The sequence below is a fragment of the Schistocerca piceifrons genome, chromosome 2, assembly GCF_021461385.2.
Source record: "Schistocerca piceifrons isolate TAMUIC-IGC-003096 chromosome 2, iqSchPice1.1, whole genome shotgun sequence".
Taxonomy (NCBI): Eukaryota; Metazoa; Arthropoda; class Insecta; order Orthoptera; family Acrididae; genus Schistocerca; species Schistocerca piceifrons.
In genome coordinates this window covers 880,636,638-880,658,890 of record NC_060139.1, presented here as the reverse complement: position 1 = coordinate 880,658,890, position 22,253 = coordinate 880,636,638, and positions in this window count along the sequence as shown.

Below are 22,253 nucleotides of genomic sequence, written 5' to 3'. Positions count from 1 at the left end.
GGATGCACGCCAAGACCGTAGGATCCTACGCAGTGTCGTAGGGGACCGCACCACCACTTCCCAGCAAATTAGGGACACTGTTGCTCCTGGGGTATCGGCGAGGACCATTCGCAACCGTCTCCATGAAGCTGGGCTACGGTCCCGCACACCGTTAGGCCGTCTTCCGCTCACGCCCCAACATCGTGCAGCCCGCCTCCAATGGCGTCGCGACAGGCGTGAATGGAGGGACGAATGGAGACGTGTCGTCTTCAGCGATGAGAGTCGCTTCTGCCTTGGTGCCAATGATGGTCGTATGCGTGTTTGGCGCCGTGCAGGTGAGCGCCACAATCAGGACTGCATACGACCGAGGCACACAGGGCCAACACCCGGCATCATGGTGTGGGGAGCGATCTCCTACACTGGCCGTACACCACTGGTGATCGTCGAGGGGACACTCAATAGTGCACGGTACATCCAAACCGTCATCGAACCCATCGTTCTACCATTCCTAGACCGGCAAGGGAACTTGCTGTTCCAACAGGACAATGCACGTCCGCATGTATCCTGTGCCACCCAACGTGCTCTAGAAGGTGTAAGTCAACTACCCTGGCCAGCAAGATCTCCGGATCTGTCCCCCAGCGAGCATGTTTGGGACTGGATGAAGCGTCGTCTCACGCGGTCTGCACGTCCAGCACGAACGCTGGTCCAACTGAGGCGCCAGGTGGAAATGGCATGGCAAGCCGTTCCACAGGACTACATCCAGCATCTCTACGATCGTCTCCATGGGAGAATAGCAGCCTGCATTGCTGCGAAAGGTGGATATACACTGTACTAGTGCCGACATTGTGCATGCTCTGTTGCCTGTGTTTATGTGCCTGTGGTTCTGTCAGTGTGATCATGTGATGTATCTCACCCCAGGAATGTGTCAATAAAGTTTCCCCTTCCTGGGACAATGAATTCACGGTGTTCTTATTTCAATTTCCAGGAGTGTATGTTCCAGGTGCACAAAATGCATTTGAAAACTTTGTGACTTCTGCCTTAAAAGAGTATTGCTAAGGGACTGCATAAGCCTGCAGTGTGGAAGAATGTCAAACAATATGCCACAAGAAACAAAATTATACTATCATTACATGGTATGAAATTACATTCTTTTCAAACGTTCCTTCTCTGTATTCCTTAAGCTGCCATCAACAAACTGATGTGATCTATTCATCTCAGCTATTCTCATTACGGACCGAGAAAGTATTTCCTCATACTTCGTCAAACATTTCATCAACGTGGAGGAAAAAATTGGGCGCGTTCTGGCGAAATGCGAACTCTACCAGCAAGAAAAATCTTCCACTAAATCACATTTGGCTCCACTTTTTCCAATTACAACGATTAAATTACGTCATTAATCGGCGATCAACCTCTAAGGGCCTATTCCAAAGAGCAAAGAGAGTATTTTTGTACGTGTTTGTTGCAGTCAAGCAAACATCAAAATTTGTTTCCTGTACGCGACTTTGCAGAGCTGCAGCTAAATCTGTTTCAGCTGCATTCACCAAGAATTTTTTACCACCCGAAGGACACGTAAAAAGGTTATATATGACAACGGACCACAATTTCGTTCCGTAACCAGGACACGTACATAGCACAACAGGAAGAATAAACCCATTTTTATTTCGAGATACTGCGTAGTACATCTTGAAATACTTAGAACGAAAACTTCGAGAGGTCCATCTCATCATCAATATAAAACCGTTTATTGAATAGTTATTTGACTTTTTTTCCAAATGATGACGACACCGCACCGATATATAACAGTCACGTTGTGACAAGCACTTCATTTTCTTTTGTCATCAGCAATTTACACGTATTTAGTAGTTAAGCTTTTTCTGCAACCTTTCTTTCATTCATTTTTATGTACATATAGTACATAAAAATAACAAATTTTTCCCTCATAGAGTACTATAAGTATAAGCCATGTAGTATGTTTATTTTCACTGTCTCGTGACTTTTATGTAATAGATACAATGATTGTTACAGAGCATACACAACATCATGCTCTAAGATGATTGACACAGATCTCTACAATTCATAGTTTTACAAGCAAAGGTTACGTAAAAGAAGGCAGAAATGACTTTTTCGTTGAAGACAAACTCATTTTCTCTTACAGGCTAAGTACATAAGTATGAAATAATGAATTCCAGATAGCAATGATAAAACAGATAGCGTATACATATTTGCACAGGTATAACATGTGCTGTCAATAATCGAAGGAGATATTTAATTTCAACGTCTTGCACTGAGATACTCTAACACTGAGCTATAACTAGGGTTTTTTCATTGACTGTATGAATTTTACTATAGCTCGCGTACGTGAAGTGAGAACTTAAGAATTTATTATAGATGAAGAATGTGAAGCGATGATTTGTGAACGTTGATAATGAGGATATGATGAGATAGTGAGAGGTGAGGATCGTTAACCTTTAACGACTGTTATGCAGACATTTATGATTTATGGTATGAAGTATGGAATATTGGTGTTATGGATTGTTAGGAATTATGTGATGATTTTACCCTTGCTGCATGGCTTGTTGATTGTGTTTTGGTGTGTTTATCTGATGAGTAGTATTTCTAATGGTTTTCTGTAAGGTGTTATAAAACGATAATACAGGAAGATTAACACTTTGTTTCAACAATATGCATTGTTTTCTCTGTGAATAGAAATGGGGAGGATTGAAGACTTACTCTGATTTGCTTGCGCCAATGGCTTTTTTCTCATTCACAGGATAACACTATTTCTCATTGTTTTTCAGCTATAGTTAACCAATCTTATTAGAAAAACATATTTTTTAATTATTTTCAGTCTTTGTGTATACTTTGCTCATTCTTAGATATTACGTACCCTTCTAGACACCACTTAAATTCTGCTTTTGGGGTAGTTATAAGTAAATGGCACTTGCATAGATTAAGGTTTCATGACCATGTTTTCATATGCATTATGTTTTCTGACTGAAAGACGACAGACAATTGTAATAAATTCTTTTCCTACAGCAGCAACATAGTGTGCACATTCTTTTCTTTTCTGTGCTTTTACCCTGTATCCTCGCACGTACTTACTCTAGCATAGAAAAAAATACATTCTACAAAAATTAGGGTTGTACTCTCGCTTAGCAACACGAGTAGTCCACTGGTACACAATGTAAAAAGTAAGAAGATTGACAACAATGTTCAACTTTTGATAATTTTACAATGCTTTGTACAAGTATTGATTATTGTATTTTAATGTTTCTTCCCTTTCACAACATAAAAGAGATTTCGATTGTGATTATTTTCTTTTCTGATATATAAAACGTAATTTCAATGTTCTAAGAACTGTTTGTTATTCTTTGTCATGTACTTTGAGAGTTTAACACATATAGCTTTATATAAATGTCTTAGCTTTATTTTGTTTCTCTGTGTTGTAACAGAATATGTGTACGTTGTAAAATTAAGTCATTCTCAATATACAGCTATGGTGGTACTTTTTCTCATATTATGAACATTTTCTTTACCATGACATACCAAATCGATTGTCAGGATTTTCGATGACTTTACGGACATTTGCTGAAAATGACACAGTAGTACCTCTTATGAGTGGTCCGGCTCTTAGTTGTCACAGGATTTATTATGGACAAACACTGTATGCACTTAGTCTGCTCTTATCGGTCTCACGAACAATCATGATACAATGTTTTCACCAGGTGAGTTATTACAACGTTATAAGTGCTAAAAGGCACTTAAGTATATGCTAGGTAGTGTTCTGTATACACTCACGTGAACAGTTTTGTATACAACAAGCAAAAGAGATAATGCTTCGATACATACTTTCTATGACTAAAAGACAATGTAATCACAGTCAATCTCACGATCTTTTGTGTAGAATACTTACAAAAATAGTAACGCCATGAATGTCATTTTTCCCACAGTTGATCGCTTCATAACCAGTGCACACCAACGGATCTGACAATTATTTTTATCTTAAGCGCACTTCATCCAAACGAAATGTAACATTTCTGAGTACACCTAAGCACCAGTGTAAGTAACATTTGAACTTTACTTGGAGTGAACCTCAGAACGAAATGTACAAGACTTTTTGCAAATTAATTTAAGTGTGATTGAGTATTACTAATCTCAAAAGGAAAAATTTTTTCCATGGCTTCTTTACAGTGCATATCTGCACATCACATGTAGATGTTTTATATTCTGTAAACTTTTCATGTTTCTCTATGATATATTGTACTACTTCCTAGTTTACTAAAACTTTCGTGCAATTCTATATAGACGAATTTTTCAGTATATTCTTTGCCATATGCAAAAATCATCCTCCAAAATTCTGACATAGAGGCAGTGGGATAGTAAAACACAACAATTGGTAGTTTGTTATATTTCTGGAATTTATAAATAGTTTGGGTGTCTCAAACACTAATCGACAATTTTGAATTTCTCATTATTCGCGCGCAGTCTTTGGTCAGGGTAGCTGAGTCGTTGGAAGATGTGCTTGTGTTTTTCATCACTGCTTGGCAGCAGGAGCGCGTAAGTTCTGCAGTTAGAGGAGTCGTGAGACAGACGCCGAGCAGAGAACTCGTGGCAATGTAAATGTAGTGTTAAGTGCATCTATGTTTAAGTAAAATGATTTGTGTTTCAGTATTGTGAAACAGAGGAGAAAGGTTCGATTAGTGATTTAGAATAAAACGAGATGTAATGAGATTAGAAAAGCATATGAAGAAGAATGAAGGTAATATTTTCTACATAGTTCACTGTAGTCGCGCGTAGTTTGGAACCATTGTTGAATGAGCAAACCATATGAGGGAACTTTATATTTTTCATTAAAGACGGAGTAATTTTCACTTCAAGGTATTCTGCAAATTTATTAATTATTCGTCGAGCATTTGTGATAGTGAGAGTTTGATATCAGTGTTGCCCTTTGTCAGTGTTAATGAGTGTTGTAACATGAATTTCATACAAGTTATAATATATCAGATAATTTAAAAACAGTTTGTGAAAGAATTATTTCACCCCAGAGAGTTGCCCACATCCTCAATCCAAATCATTTTTATTTAACAAGTGTCTCACTCAGTGATGTGTATAAAATAGTTTACTTGTCGTCAGGGTCACTGCACTAAGCTTTTACCAACTGTAGTTAGAAATTTGCAGCTGGCACAAAGAGAGCAGCAAGCACCGTATTTCCAAGCAATTACACTACAAGGTAAGATTTTTTCATTTCAGTATCAGTTTGTTACAAAAAAACCCACAGTGACCATTTCATGAACAGCATTATTAGACAGATCATTAACGCACAGGGACCAGTTTGTTTAATTAAAGAGATTAAGAATAAAGTTTAGCGTTTAATCAGTTTGCAGATTTTTCGAAAGATTATAAAACAGGGCCAAATTCATGTTGTATTCTCGCAGGCAGATACATTTGGTTTCTCTCGCAGTTGGAAATGCACAAAATCACCCAAAGCTAAACAACAGCAAAGTTACCACAAACAAACCAAGCCAGTCCGAGATAAAAACCAAATGAAATTAATTTTTAGGGAAACTTTCAAAGTGTACAAAAATTCCAGTAACAAGTCATTCTACGTATCTGGCATGATACCGAAGACATGGCATAACAAGATGCTTGCTATGGAAAATCAGTAATCTAGTTCAGTCAAATACAATGTCATAAATACAAGCAGCTTTACAATAAATTACAAAGCCTTTACAGTTAGCTGTAAAAATGTAGAAATAAAGATTTAAGAACAAGTACGAATTTATGTGAGTTCAAATGAAGTTAGAAAGATGCACACATTTCATTCAACATGGCAAAATTCATTACAAAGCAGTTAGAATTGTTTGTTCAGATGATTAAGAAAATTTTATGAAGACAAGTGAATATTCTTATTAGTTCAAATAAAGTAAGAAAAGCACACATATTTACAGGGGTAGCGTCTTAGATTCATAATCAGAACGTCTTCGGTCCTGGGTTCGAATCCCGCCTCTGCTTAAATTTTGATTAATAATCAGCACTGGCGGCCGAAGGTTTCTGGCATAAGAAGTCGCTCCTCATGCTGCCAACGGCCTTGTCAAAGAGGGCGGAGGGGTGGACAGAGGTTCAGAACACTCTATTGTCCTAGGTGAAGGACTTGTGACCTGTGTTGAATAAGTGTCATGATGATCTCTCCATTGGCAAAATATTCCAGAGTAGTCCCCCATTCGAACCTCCGGGAGGGGACTGCCAAGGGGGAGGTTACCGTGAGAAAAGGATTAAATAATCAACGGAAGGATAACGTTCTACGAGTCGAGGCGTGGAAAGTCAGAAGCTTGAACGTGGTAGGGAAACTAGAAAATCTGAAAAGGGAAATGCAAAGGCTCAGCCTAGATACAGTATGGGTCAGTGAAGTGAATTGGAAAGGAGACAAGGATTTCTGGTCAGATATCAGCAGCAGCAGCAGAAAATGGTACAATGGGAGTAGGATTCGCTATGAATAGAAAGGTAGGGCAGAGATTGAGTTACAGTAACAGTTCACTGATAGGGTTGTTCTTACGAGAATCGACAGTAAACCAACACCGACAACGATAGTTCAGGTATACGTGCCGACGTCGCAAGCTGAAGATGAAGAGATAGAGAAAGGGTATGAGAATACTGAAAGCGTAATTCAGAATATAAACTGATACGAGAATCTAATACTTATGGGAGACTGGAATGCAGCTGTAGGGGAAGGAGCAGAAGAAAAAGTTACAAGAGAATATGGGCTTGGGACAAGGAATGAGGGACGAGAAAGACTAATGAGTTCTGTAACAAGTTTCAACGAGTAATAGCGAATACTCTGTTCAAGAATCACAAGAGGAAGAGGTATACTTGGAAAAGGCCGGGTGATACAGGAAGATTTCATTCAGATTACATCATGGCCAGACAGAGATTCTGAAATCAGATACTGGATTTCAAGGCGTACCCAGGAGCACACATAGACTCAGATCATAATACAGTAGTGATGAAGAGTAGGCTGAAGTTTAAGACATTGGTCAGGAAGAATCAATACACAAAGAAGTGGGATACGGAAATACTAAGGAATGACGAGATACGGTTACATTTTCTTAAGGCTATGGATACAGCGATAAGGAATAGCTCAATAGGAAGTACAGTTGAAGAGGAATGGACATCTCTAAAAAGGGTCGTCACAGAAGTTGGGAAGGAAAACATAGGTACAAAGAAGGTAACTGCGAAGAAATCATGGTTAACAGAAGAAATACTTCAATTGATCGATGAAAGGAGGAAGTACAAAAATGTACTGCGAAACTAAGGAACAGAGAAATACAAGTCACTGAGGGATGAAATAAATAGGAAATGCAGGGAAGCTAATACGAAAGGGCAGCAGTAAAAATGTGAAGACATCGAAAAAAAAAAAAAGATTGTCGGAAGGACAGCCTCAGCATACGAGAAAGTCAAAACAACCTTCGGTGACATTAAAAGAAAGGGTTATAACATTAAGAGTAAAACGGGAATTCCACTGTTAAATGCAGAGGAGAGAGCAGATAGGTGGAAAGAATACATTGAAAGCCTCTATGAGGGGAAGATTTGTCTGATGTGATAGAAGAAAAAACAGGATTCGATTTAGAGGTGATAGGGGATCCAGCATTAGAATCAGAATTTAAAAGAGCTTTGGAAGACTTTAAGATCAAATAAGGCAGAAGGAATCGATAATATTCCATCTGAATTTCTAAAGTCATTGGGGGAAGTGGCAACAAAATGACTATTCACGTTGGTGTGTAGAATGTATGAGTCGGGCGACATACCATCTGACTTTCAGAAAAGCATCATTCACACAATTCCGAAGACGACAAGAGGTGACAAGTTCGAGAATTACCGCACAATCAGCTTAACAGCTCATGCACTCAAGTTGCTTACAACAATAATATTCAGAGGAATGGAAAAGAAAATTGAGGATGCGTTGGATGACGATCAGTTTGGCTTTAGGAAAGGTAAAGGAACGAGAGAGGCAATTCTGAAGTTGCGGTTAATAATGGAAGCAAGACTAAAGAAAAATGAAGACAAGTTCATAGGATTTGTCGACCTGGAAAAAGCGTTCGACTGTGTAAAATGGTTCAAGATGCTCGAAATTCTGAAAAAAGTAGGGGTAAGATACAATGAGAGACAGGTCATATACAATATGTACATCAGCCAAGAGGGAAACACAAGAGTGGATGACCAAGAAAGAAGTGCTCATATTAAAAAGGGTGTAAGGCAAGGATGTAGCCTTTCGTCCCTACTGTTCAATCTGTACATCGAGGAAGCAATGATGGAAACAAAAGAGAAGTTCAAGAGTGAAATTAAAGTTCAAGGTGAAAGGATACCAACAACCCTACTCGTTGATGACATTGCTATCCTGAGTGAAAGTGGAGAAGAATTACATGATCTGCTAAATGGAATGAACAGTCTAAGGAGTACAGAGTATGGCTTGAGAGTAAATCGAAGAAAGAAGAAGTAATGAGAAGTAGTAGAAATAAGAACGGCAAGAAGCTTAACATCAGGACCGATGGTCACGAAGTAGATGAAGTTAAGGAATTCTGCTAGCTAGACAGTAAAACAACCATTGACGAACGGAGTAAGGACGTCATCAAAAGCAGACTAGCAATGGCAAAAAGGGCATTCCTTGCCAAGAAAGGTCTAGTAATATTAAATATTGGCCTTAATTTGAGGAAGAAATTTCTGAGAATGTACGTCTGGAGTACAGCAGTAGTGAAACATGGACTGTGGGAAAACCTGAACAGAAGAAAATCGAAGCATTTGAGATCTGGTGCTACAGACGAATGTTTAAAACTAGATGGACTGATAAGGTAAGGAATGAGGAGGTTTTGTGCAGAGTTTGAGCGAAAAGGAATATGTGTAAAACGCTGATAACTAGAAGGGACAGGGTGATAGGACATCCGTTAAGACATGTGAGAATGACTTCCATGGTACTAGAGGGAGTTGTAGAGGGCAAAAACTGTAGAGCAAGACATAGATTTGAATACATCCAGCAAACAACTGAGGTCGTAGGTTGCAAGTGCTACTCTGAGATGAAGAGGTTAGCACAGGAGAGGAATTCGTGGCGGGCCGCATCAAACCTGTCAGAAGACTGATGACCAAACAGCAAAATAAAAATGCTTACAATTGTCTGTTCAAAATTATTTGGAAAATGTATGAGGAAGTATGTTATCAAGGCAGGCTCAGGGAGGATGGGGTATTTTGTCACAACCTCCACTGACAACACAGAGTTTGAACAGGTGGAATCATTGCTGCAGAATTGCTTTAATCTACATCTACATCTACATGGATACTCTGCAAATCGCATTTAAACGCCTGGCAGAGGGTTCATAGAACCACCTTCACCATTCTCTATTACTCCAATCTCGTATTGTGCACGGAAAGAATGAACACCTCTATCTTTCCGTACGAGCTCTGATTTCCCTTATTTTATCGTGCTGATCGTTCCTCCCTATGTAGGTCAGTGTCAACAAAATATTTTCGGATTCGGAGGAGAAGGTTAGTGATTCGAATTTCGTGAGAAGATTCCATCGCAACGAAAAACGCCTTTCTTTTAATGATGTCCAGCCCAAATCCCGTATCATTTCTGTGACACGCTCTCCCATATTTCGCGATAATACAAAATGTTCTGCTTTTCTTTGAACTTTTTCGATGTGTTCCGTCAGTCCTATCTGGTAAGGATCCCACAACGTGCAGCAGTATTCTAAAAGAGGACGGACAAGCGTAGTATAGATAGTCTCCTTAGTAGAAAAATGTTCAAATGGCTCTGAGCACTATGGGACTTAACATCTATGGTCATCAGTCCCCTAGAACTTAGAACTACTTAAACTAACTAACCTAAGGACATCACACAACACCCAGTCATCACGAGGCAGAGAAAATCCCTGACCTCGCCGGGAATCGAACCCGGGAACACGGGCGTGGGAAGCGAGAACGCTACCGCAAGACCACGAGCTGCGGACAGTCTCCTTAGTAGGTCTGTTACATTTTCCAAGTGTCCTGCCAATAAAACGCAGTCTTTGGTTAACCTTCCCCACAACATTTTCTATGTGTTCCTTCCAATTTAAATTGTTCGTAATTGTAATACCTAGGTATTTAGTTGAATTTACGGCTTTTTTGTTAGACTGATTTATCGTGTAACCGAAGTTTAACGACTCCTTTTACCACTCATGTGGATGACCTCACACTTTTCGTTATTTAGGGTCAACTGCCACTTTTCGCACCATTCAGATATCTTTTCTAAATCGTTTTTAAGTTTGTTTTGATATTCTGATGACTCTATTAGTCGATAAACGACAGCGTCATCTGCAAACAACCGAAGACGGTTGCTCAGATTGTCTCCCAAATCGTTTATACAGATAAGGAACAGCAAAGGGCCTATAACACTACCTTGGGGAAAGCCAGAAACCAATTCTGATTTACTCCATGACTTTCCGTCAATTACTGCGAACTGTGACCTCTCTGACAGGAAGTCACAAATCTAGTCACATAACTGAGACGATATTCCATAAGCACGCAATTTCACTACGAGCCGCTTGTGTGGTACCGTGTCAAAAGCCTTCCGGAAATCCAGAAATACGGAAAAGATCTGAAATCCCTTGTCATTAGCACTCAATACTTCATGTGAATAATGAGCAGTGTTTCCATTGACCCACCTTTCTTAAACTAAGACATGGTGTGACACTCTACTTAATGCCACAGCTAATTGCATGAAGCTATCCAGCATAATTCTTTCCATTAAGCTTTCTGTCCCCCCACCCACACGAACCATATACCTTGCCGTTGGGGGGAGGCTTGCGTGCCTCAGCGATACAGATAGCCACACCGTAGGTGCAGCCACAACGGAGGGGTATCTGTTGAGAGGCCAGGCAAACGTATGGTGCCTGAAGAGGGGCAGCAGCCTTTTCAGTAGTTGTAGGGGCAACAGTCTGGATGACTGACTGATCTGGCCTTGTAACACTAACCAAAACGGACTTGCTGTGCTGGTACTGCGAACGGCTGAAAGCAAAGGGAAACTACGGCCGTAATTTTTCCCGAGGGCTTGCAGCTTTACTGTATGGATAAATGATGATGGCGTCCTCTTGGGTAAAATATTCCGGATGTAAAATAGTCCCCCATTCGGATCTCCGGGCGGGGACTACTCAGGAGGACGTCGTTATCAGGAGAAAGAAAACTGTCGTTCTACGGATCGGGGCGTGGAATGTCAGATCCCTTAATCGGGCAGGTAGGTTAGAAAATTTAAAAAGGGAAATGGATAGGTTAAAGTTGAATATAGTGGGATTTAGTGAAGTTCGGTGGCAGGAGGAACAAAACATTTGGTCAGGTGAATACAGGGTCATAAATACAAAATCAAATAGGGGTAATGCAGGAGTAGGTTTAATAATGAATAAAACAATAGGAATGCGGGTAAGCTACTATAAACAGCATAGTGAACGCATTGTTGTGGCCAAGATAGACACGAAGCTCATGCCTACCATAGTAGTACAAGTCTATATGCCAACTAGCTCTGCAGATGACGAAGAAATTGAAGAAATGTATGATGAGATAAAAGAAATTATTCAGATAGTGAAGGGAGACGAAAATTTAATGGTCATGGGTGACTGGAATTCGATAGTAGGAAAAGGAAGAGAAGGAAACGTAGAAGGTGAATATGGATTGGGGGTAAGAAATGAAAGAGGAAGACGCCTGGTGGCATTTTGCACAGAGCGCAACTTAATCATAGCTAACACTTGGTTCAAGAATCATAAATGAAGGTTGTATACCTCGAAGAAGCCTGGAGACAATGACAGGATTCAGATAGATTATATAATGGTAAGACAGAGATTTAGGAACCAGGTTTTAAATTGTAAGACACTTCCAGGGGCAGATGTGGACTCTGACCACAATCTATTTGTTATAAACTGTAGATTAAAACTGAAGAAACTGCAAAAAGGTGGGAATTTAAGGAAATGGGACCTGGATAAACTGACTAAACCTGATGTTGTACAGAGTTTCAGCGAGAGCATAAGGGAACAATTGACAAGAAGGGGGGAAAGAAATACAGTAGAAGAAGAATGGGTAGCTTTGAGGGATGATGTAGTGAAGGTAGCAGAGGATCAAGTAGGTAAAAAGACGAGGGCTAGTAGAAATCCTTGGGTGACAGAATAAATATTGAATTTAATTGACGGAAGGAGAAAATATAAAAATGCAGTAAGTGAAGCAGGCAAAAAAGAATACAAACGTCTCAAAAATGAGATCGACAGGAAGTGCAAAATGGCTAAGCAGGCATGGCTAGAGGACAAATGTAAGGATGTAGAGGCTTATCTCAGTAGGGGTAAGATAGACACTGTCTACAGGAAAATTAAGGAGAGCTTTCGAGAAAAGAGAACCACTTGTATGAAAATCAAGAGCTCAGATGGAAATCGAGTTCTAAGCAAAGAAGGGAAAGTAGAAAGGTGGAAGGAGTATATAGATGGTCTGTACAAGGGCAATGTTATAGAAATGGAAGAGGATGTAGATGAAGATGAAATGGGAGATATGATACTGCGTGAAGAGTTTGATAGAGCACTGAAAGACCTAAGTCGAAACAAGGCCCCGGGAGTAGACAACATTCCATTAGAACTACTGACAGCCTTGGGAGAGCCAGTCCTGACAAAACTCTACCATCTTGTGAGCAAAATGTATGAGACAGGCGAAATACCCTCAGACTTAATGAAGAATATAATAATTCCAATCCCAAAGAAAGCAGGTGTTGACAGATGTGAAAATTACCGAACTATCAGTTTAATAAGTCACAGCTGCAAAATACTAACACGAATTCTTTACAGACGAATGGAAAAACTGGTAGAAGCCGACCTCGGTGAAGATCAGTTTGGATTCCGTAGAGATATGGAAACACGTGAGGCAATACTGACCCTACGACTTATTTTAGAAGCTAGATTAAGAAAAGGCAAACCTACGTTTCTAGCATTTGTAGACTTGACAATGTTGACTGGAATACTCTCTTTCAAATGCTGAAGGTGACAGGGGTAAAACACAGGGAGCGATAGGCTATTTACAATTTGTACAGAAACCATATGGCAGTTATAAGTGTCGAGTGACATGAAAGGGAAGCAGTGGTTGGGAAGGGAGTGAGACAGGGTTGTAGCCTCTCCCAGATTTTATTCGATCTGTATATTGAGCAAGCAGTAAAGGAAACAAAAGAAAAATTCGGAGTAGATATTAAAATCCATGGAGAAGAAATAAAAACTTTAAGGTTCGCCGATGACATTGTAATTCTGTCACAGACAGCAAAGGACTTGGAAGAGCAGTTGAACGGAAGGGACAGTGTCTTAAAAGGAGGATATAAGATGAACATCAACAAAAGCAAAGCGAGAATAATGGAATGTAGTCGAATTAATTCGGGTGATGCTGAGGGAATTAGGTTAGGAAATGAGACACTTAAAGTAGTAAAGGAATTTTGCTATTTGGAGAGCAAAATAACTGATGATGGTCGAAGTAGAGAGGATATAAAATGTAGACTGGCAATGGCAAGGAAAGCGTTTCTGAAGAAGAGAAATTTGTTAACATCGAGTATAGATTTAAGTGTCAGGAAGTAGTTTCTGTATGTATTTGTATGTAGTGTAGCCATGTATGGAAGTGAAACATGGACGATAATTAGTTTGAACAAGAAGAGAATAGAAGCTTTCGAAATGTGGTGCTACAGAAGAATGCTGAAGATTAGATGGGTAGATCACATAACTAATGAGGAGGTACTGAGTAGGACTGCGGAGAAGAGGAGTTTGTGACACAACTTGACTAGAAGAAGGGATCGGTTGGTAGGACATGTTCTGATGCGTCAAGGGATCACCAATTTAGTATTGGAGGGCAGCGTGGAGGGTAAAAATCGTAGAGGGAGACCAAGAGATGAATACACTAAGCAGATTCAGAAGGATGTAGGCTGCAGTACGTACTGGGACATGAAGAAGCTTGCACAGGATAGAGTAGCATGGAGAGTTGCATCAAACCAGCCTTAAAAATTGAAGACCAAAACAACAACAACAAGCTTTGTGTGTGCGTGTTAACTAGTATCACCTCCAATGCGTGACCAGAAGAGATGTAACACATTTATAGAGGAATTAGATCACTAGTTATATACGTTTTAGTTCCAAAATTACTTGTGTTGAAAAACATGATAATATCCTGTATGTCTGTCTGATTCAAAAATCCTTATCTGGTATACACACAGTAGAAATGGTTATCTTAAAACATGGGCATCATATAAATTGCATATAAGGTATGTCCATGAAGATCTGGTGTCATTTCGATCAATTTCTTAAACAAGTATACAGTTAATCAACAGTCTGGTATCAAATGTTAATTACGAAAAGAAATCTCTATGGTTAGAGTACCTCTAACAAATGAGAAGAATATATAAGAAACTATCAGCCTCGATTGCGGTAATGAAACCAACCTTTACCAAGGTTTCAGCATAAGTAATTGAGCGTTCTTCAGAAGATAAACATGATTCTATAATATGTCTACGAGGGGATGGTCTAGAAATAATACTAAAACAGCCTGAATAGGCTGACCATGCCCTCGTAGACTTATTATAGAATCGGGTTTATTTTCTGAAGAAGGCCCAATTACTTGGATTGAAACTCAGGTGAAGGTTGGTTACATTACCGCAATCGAGGCTGACAGTTTCTTATATATTAGATTACCGCGATTGCTGACCGGGCTGCAATGTTGAAAGCACAAATGGAAAGACTTGGATGAAGTTTCTTCAGTTACATACATTTATCTATCTGGCTACAAAGGTAACTACCACTACCCCAAATGCAATAACATCTGAAATAAGTATTATGATCACCAAAATTTCAAATTATTATATATATACCCTTAGACTAGAAAACCTTGTTAGAGTACAATTAATCTCAGTCACGTGTCAGTCTTCATCTTATACTACTGGAGCAAAAATCTTAGTTGTAACATAGTCTTAGCATTTGTCAAATTCACTGGTATCATTACAATTGCAAAACTTGTCGTTCCTGTTGATAAAAGAGTGACATGAGAATAACATTTTCATGAACAAACTGCAAGTTCTTGAAAATACAAAGATCAATTGTCAGTCACAAAGTAGCTCCATTGTATCTTGTGTACATTCCTCATGAAGGAATACATATACAGCACAGTTCTGAAAAACATGTTCAGGTTAAATGTATTTTGATTCCTATTTGCATTGCGACTGTGCCTCTAGAGTTAATATTAAACCTCGTACAACTTTATCACAGAGACAAAAATCTTCCTTAATCCCTCATTGGCTACCCTAAATAATAATCCACGAAAACATCCACATGCAACATCACTGCTGAAATAACATCATCTTCTACTCGTTGCCTTCCTGAAATACTTGTTGTTCAAAACACACACATCGTAATTAAATACATGTTATTTCTTCATTACTGCTCAGCGTAACTACCATTTACACTACTGTAATATAATCATCTTATTTTATCACACAAATACAGCTACATCATAAGGATTCATTTCTTACTTTTTGCTGTTTTTTATATAAATGTCATACTGTACCCTTTCTCTGTCATTTTTTTACACTATGTCCAGTTTTGTGCAACATGCATATTCATTTGAAGCTGAACGATCAGTTCTCTGTGTTAAGAGGAGTCAATAGCTGAGGGAACACCTCGCAATTTACGTGAGTTCCTCCATTAATATCACAAGAATTATTCATTGTGAACCGTTTAGTGAACAAAACGAACAGTGTGAGCCTATTGGTAATCAAAATGAGAAACAGATGTTAGGTGAAACCGACCGTAATGCTGTTAATATAGACTATTGAGGACCAAGCACCAAACATAACGAAATCAGTGTTTTTGACTGCCTAAAATGTGAAGCAGCAATAGGGAACATAATTAACGATATGGTAGTGGATTTTGGTGACGCTTTCTTTTGATGATATTAGAGACACCTTGTTGAAATGTAAGCTAGGCAATCGGAACATCTAAATTCATTCTATAGTGTCAGTTCACGTTGAACGGGTTTCTTTAGTAGCGGTATTAGAGTCTGGTAGTCCTGTTTCAGTTATCAGTCAGCCAGCTTTCAGTAAATGTAAGACGTGAACTTTTTGTCCAACATTTCCATTGCAACGAATCAAAATGAAGGGTGTTATTAGTGATGAAACCGTAGAGGTTAAAAACCAAACCCGTTTGGATATCATTTGGCAAAATCATCAGTTCTCTGCTGACTTGTAAATTGTGCCACTTCCTACTACATAATTGAGAAATGTTCGCACACTTGCAGCATTTTCGTGAACAATGCGACGTATGGGGAATGGTCCATTATATAGAAGAAAGAACTTATGACTGAGTGTGAGATAGACGGTGAAAATTCACCAAAATCTTTTTGCCTAAGTACTATCGTTTGACACCTACTCGTTGTAGCACCTTCTTCCTATTTTCAATAGCTCTCTTAATGTTAGTTAAGGCTATGTCAGTCACTTCATGATGACACTGTCCAGCCCTGTCCTGCTTCCATGTACGTAGCGAACATTTCACAAGCCCTGGGCTAACACAGCCCAGAGACATCGAATATTACAGATACTTATGGCCCAAAAAATGTTTCTAAAAATTCAGTTTTCCGATTCGTCATTAAGACTGAGGCTGAGTTTACGATTCATGCGTTTTCTGAATTAAGTCATGCGTGTAATGTGGCAAAAAAGCAAGAACAGCTAGTGTTTGAAAGCCACCACGTCATTAACCCGGGAGCTATGAGGCGGCTGACCAGTACCAACCACGCGCCACGTTGTGTACACCACAGCGCAGTTCTGTGAGTTGTCTTATTATAGTGCGCTCGCACATAAGGAGGATGGGTGTTATCTCTACACTTTATTTAAACAAGTACAGCCTATAGCAATTGCCACAGAAGCTTAAATACTACAACTAAAGTTCGCACGGCATCAATCTCTCCCTGTTTCTTGTGCGAAGATGGAGACAGATTTTTCTGCTGCAATACGAGATGCATTCAAGTTCTAAGGCATCCGATTTTTTTTCTAATTAACTACTCAGCCGAAATCGATGAAACTGGCGTTACTTCTCGACGTAATCGCCCTGCCGACGTAAACATTTTTCACAACGCTGACGCCATGATTCCATGGCAGCGGCGAAGGCTTCTTTAGGAGTCTGTTTTGACCACTGGAAAATCGCTGACGCAATAGCAGCATGGCTGGTGAATGTGCGGCCTCGGAGAGTGTCTTTCATTGTTGGAAAAAGCCAAAAGTCACTAGGAGCTAGGTCAGGTGAGTAGGGAGCATGAGGAGTCACTTCAAAGTTGTTATCACGAAGAAACTGTTGCGTAACGTTAGCTCGATGTGCGGGTGCGTTGTCTTGGTGAAACAGTACACGCGCAGCCCTTCCCGGACGTTTTTGTTGCAGTGCAGGAAGGAATTTGTTCTTCAGAACATTTTCGTAAGATGCACCTGTTACCGTAGTGCCCTTTGGAACGCAATGGGTAAGGATTACGCCCTCGCTGTCCCAGAACATGGACACCATCATTTTTTCAGCACTGGCGGTTACCCGAAATGTTTGGTGGCGGTGAATCTGTGTGCTTCCACTGAGCTGATTGGCGCTTTGTTTCTGGATTGAAAACCGACGAAAAGAAAGTCCCATTCATGCTGTCGTTGCGCATCAACATTGCTTGGCAACATGCGACACAGGCAGCCATGTGGTCATCCGTCAGCATTCGTGGCACCCACCTGGATGACACTTTTCGCATTTTCAGCTCGTCATGTAGGATTGTGTGCACAGAACCCACAGAGATGTCAACTCTGGAGGCGATCTGTTCAACAGTCATTCGGCGATCCTCCAAAACAATTCTCTCCACTTTCTCGATCATGTCGTCAGACCGACTTGTGCGAGCCCGAGGTTGCTTCGCTTTGTTGTCACACTATATTCTGCCTTCATTAAACTGTCGCACCCACGAACGCAGTTTCGGCATATCCATAACTCCATCACCACATGTCTCCTTCAACTGTCGATGAATTTCAATTGGTTTCACACCACGCACATTCAGAAAACGAATGATTGCACGCTGTTCAAGTAAGGAAAACGTCGCCATTTTAAGTATTTAAAACAGTTCTCATTCTCGCCGCTGGCGGTAAAACTGCATCTGCTGTACGGAGCTGCCATCTCTGGGACGTATTGACAATGAACGCGGCCTCATTTTAAAACAATGCGCATGTTTCTATCTCTTTCCAGTCCGGAGAAAAAAAATTGGAGGCCTTAGAACTTGAATGCACCTCTTAATATTACAGTTTTTATTGCATTCACTCGCAGAGACCGGCAGCGAGGTATCATCTGGAATCCGATGTTTAACACAGTTTTCTCCAATTCCGTTAGGAGTATGTCCTCTTGTGAGCTGTGAATTGATAGAAACATCCATCATTTCACTTGATAATAATTATACATTGCTTAGTATTGCATCCACAGGCCAGCATTATTTCGTACATGTTCTCATGAGGTGGCACCGCAATGCAAAGCTACTTTAAGAGTTTTTAAAGGTGTACGGCAGATGAGCATAGATTTCCGTTGCCACGTGTTGCCTTATCTATAGATCAGCGTATGCTGAATGATCGTTACACACGGGGGCCAACCCAAGACATGTTCCGGGTGGGAAAACATGGCCATGTCATGTCTGAATGTCTTCAGCGGCGCATCACCCAATTTCCATGACTCCTGTAACTTCGACGACGGTTTTACCACTCACCCACGCATCGGTGCTCACTTTTCCGCCCGCCGACTGTCGTCAGCCAGACCATGTAGCAATGTCCCTTCAAGCTGCTAGGGATAATGCCGTGGTCGACATTTCACACTCACAACCCGACACAACTTCGGGGTTATTACCAACAGTGGGGGCTACTGATTCCCCACCAGCTGATGATATGGAGCTGATGATACGGGCGTCTCATCGCTCATCGTCCCTGGGATGCCCTTCACCCTGGACTGCTGCGACTCTGTTCCATCTTCCAATACAGAGGGATGGATACGCAAACAAAGTTCAGCCTAACAGCGCAAATTGAGACGCAGTATGGTCGCGACAGGAGACAACTCACCCCCACACCCCTCACAGTACTGATGCCGTCCAGTTTGACGAGGCCTCAGAGGACCTGCACATTGGCAATAAAGATAACAGCTCGACACAGGATCCAGCACCGCCGGCTTGCCCAATTCCACTTGCACCAGAGGACTCCACTGTTACGACTGTCCCCGAGACGTCCTCTGCTTCTGCAGAGGTGGTGGAACTTACAGACCACAGAACAGGACTCCCTCGATGGCGTGGAGAAATGACATCCACGATGACCTGAACCACAAACTCGGAATAAAGTTACCCCAACTGAGAGTAGTTATGCCGACGCCGACGCTGCCAGGCGGAGTACGGTACGGCTCTCCCGCTGCCTCGCGACTTCTCACAGCCCGCTGATAGAGTTCCCCTCCAAGGCGAGTCTCGACTCCAAATGTACTTCATAGCAACGATTAACACTGACTACAGTAGCTCCCGAGTGAAAATTCATCTTTTCCGAAAGACTATACTTTGTGTGGGCATTGGACATTGATATTGCACTACTGCTGGAAGTACCCTTGTCTGTACTATAGGACGTCGCTGGGAATACCACTAGCCCTCCCCTATACCACAATCCCTCCTCTATACCACAATCCCTCCACTTGTGACCGTCTCTGACGTGGCGTAACCGTGTACTTCAGCGAAAGCATCAATGTAGCTGACGTCACATACCTTCTGTCCGCCACAAGCATAGCGATCACCATCATGAGGGCACATATTGTTAACATTTACCACCCATCAGCCTCCACCTGCAGAAGCTACAAAGCATCCTTCTGCTCAGAACATATCGCCCCTGTTTTTAATGTGCAGTAAGGATCAAATGCCCAATTACAACACCTGTGAAGAACTGCCCTTACTCGTCTATGATCTGTTACTCTGCGACTCTTGGGAACTTTGGAACTGTGATTCACCTGGATATACTTACTACACAGGTCACTCCACATGCGCCGTTGAGAGTGTTTATATCTCTTGGGAAAGCACACCCACACTCCAAGGTGGAGAATTTGATCTTCTCCTGCAACAAGCAGTCTGGGCAATCGTACTCCAAAGGAAGTTAAACACCTTCCACCTCCATGATCTCAAGTGTCTTCACAGCATTACGGAGACATGGGCCACCTGTGGAAGATGCATGCCTAAGTACTGCACAACCTTGACTTGGTGGCTGGACTGTGCCAAACCTGCCATTCGTCATACCTTAATCCAACACGGAAGGCAAAGTACCAGCATTTCGCTGGCACACTACCCACTGTTTCCACGCCGTTCTCTGCAACCTAGATGCACAGTCGCACACCCCTGAAACCCAGTGGGAATGCAGCCGGATTAGAGCAAAAATCGTGACAATGACACGCTTTAGACTGCAGGGAGCGGTGGTGAGTAGCAGAAATCAAGAAGCGACGAAACAGGAACACCCCACCATGGATCATATCGCTTCTAATCGGCAACGACGACGACAATGACTCATTACTGAGATCTGCACCTGCTGTCGTTTGTCACTTGTCACTTGTCAGGCTGAAAATGCGAAAAGTGTCATCCAGGTGGGTGCCACGAATGCTGACGGATGACCACATGGCTGCCTGTGTCGCATGTTGCCAAGCAATGTTGATGCGCAACGACAGCATGAATGGGACTTTCTTTTCGTCGGTTTTCAATCCAGAAACAAAGCGCCAATCAGCTCAATGGAAGCACACAGATTCACCGCCACCAAAAATTTTTGGGTACCCGCCAGTGATGAAAAAATGATGGTGTCCATGTTCTGGGACAGCGAGGGCGTAATCCTTACCCATTGCGTTCCAAAGGGCACTACGGTAACAGGTGCATCCTACGAAAATGTTTTGAAGAACAAATTCCTTCCTGCACTGCAACAAAAACGTCCGGGAAGGGCTGCGCGTGTGCTGTTTCACCAAGACAACGCACCCGCACATCGAGCTAACGTTACGCAACAGTTTCTTCGTGATGACAACTTTGAAGTGACTCCTCATGCTCCCTACTCACCTGACCTAGCTCCTAGTGACTTTTGGCTTTTTCCAACAATGAAAGACACTCTCTGAGGCCGCACATTCACCAGCCATGCTGCTATTGCGTCAGCGATTTTCCAGTGGTCAAAACAAAGAAGCCTTCGCCGCTGCCATGGAATCATGGCGTCAGCGTTGTGAAAAATGTTTACGTCTGCAGGGCGATTACGTCGAGAAGTAACGCCAGTTTCATCGATTTCGGGTGAGTTATTAATTAGAAAAAAAATCGGAGGCCTTAGAACTTGAATGCACCTCGTACCACGTCACACGCACCCTCGCCGGCGACGAGGCAAATGAGCTGATGAAGATGGTTACGTGCAACAAGGTCCACGATTCAATCAATAGGGACGCTTTGAATAAGTCACCTGCCGTCGACGGATTGCAGATAGAATTTTATTGTCACTTCCTTCTGCTAATGGCATCATGGTGGACGACAATGTTTCATGAACTGTTGAAGAAGGACAACGCTGTACCACCAGTCTTTGTAAAGGGAACTATTACACCCACCCACAAACAATTTTTGCATGACTCCTGGCGACCGGTTTCCCTTGCATTCTATCCTCAGAAGAGACAACTCTGGGTGGCCCGGTTAACAAACAAACGGACACAGGGGAATGTCACACTTAATCGCACTGCCAGCGGCGTGCAGATTCCATGCTGCGATGTGTGCCATGGATTTGACAATGCATTCCACTAGATGAATCATCAGGTCAATGGCCATGTGGCGGGACCAGTGACCATACGCCTCTCCATACACTGTGCGATAGTACCGCTCACTGGGAACCTAACGACCCACATTCCTGGTCTCACATTGCGACAGCACACTTTTCATTGTCATGGTCACGTGAACGACTTCCTTCACTCGAGGACCGAAACGCTCATGGTATTCTATCGGATCTCAAAGCATGGAACTGCAGCAGGCAGTACTATGAATGTGGCTAAATCCTCATTGACTTCCATTTGACATGGCCTCTCACGCTACAGCTTTGCACCTCTCCCTTGCAGACAGAACCTTCAGTACCTTGGTATCTTCTCCGCCTCCGTTGTGCACCGCTCTGTTGGCATAAATTTTCCGCTTACCCTCCGCAATGCAGTACAATAAAATCTCATTCGCTGACTCTATTCTTTTGAACGTGT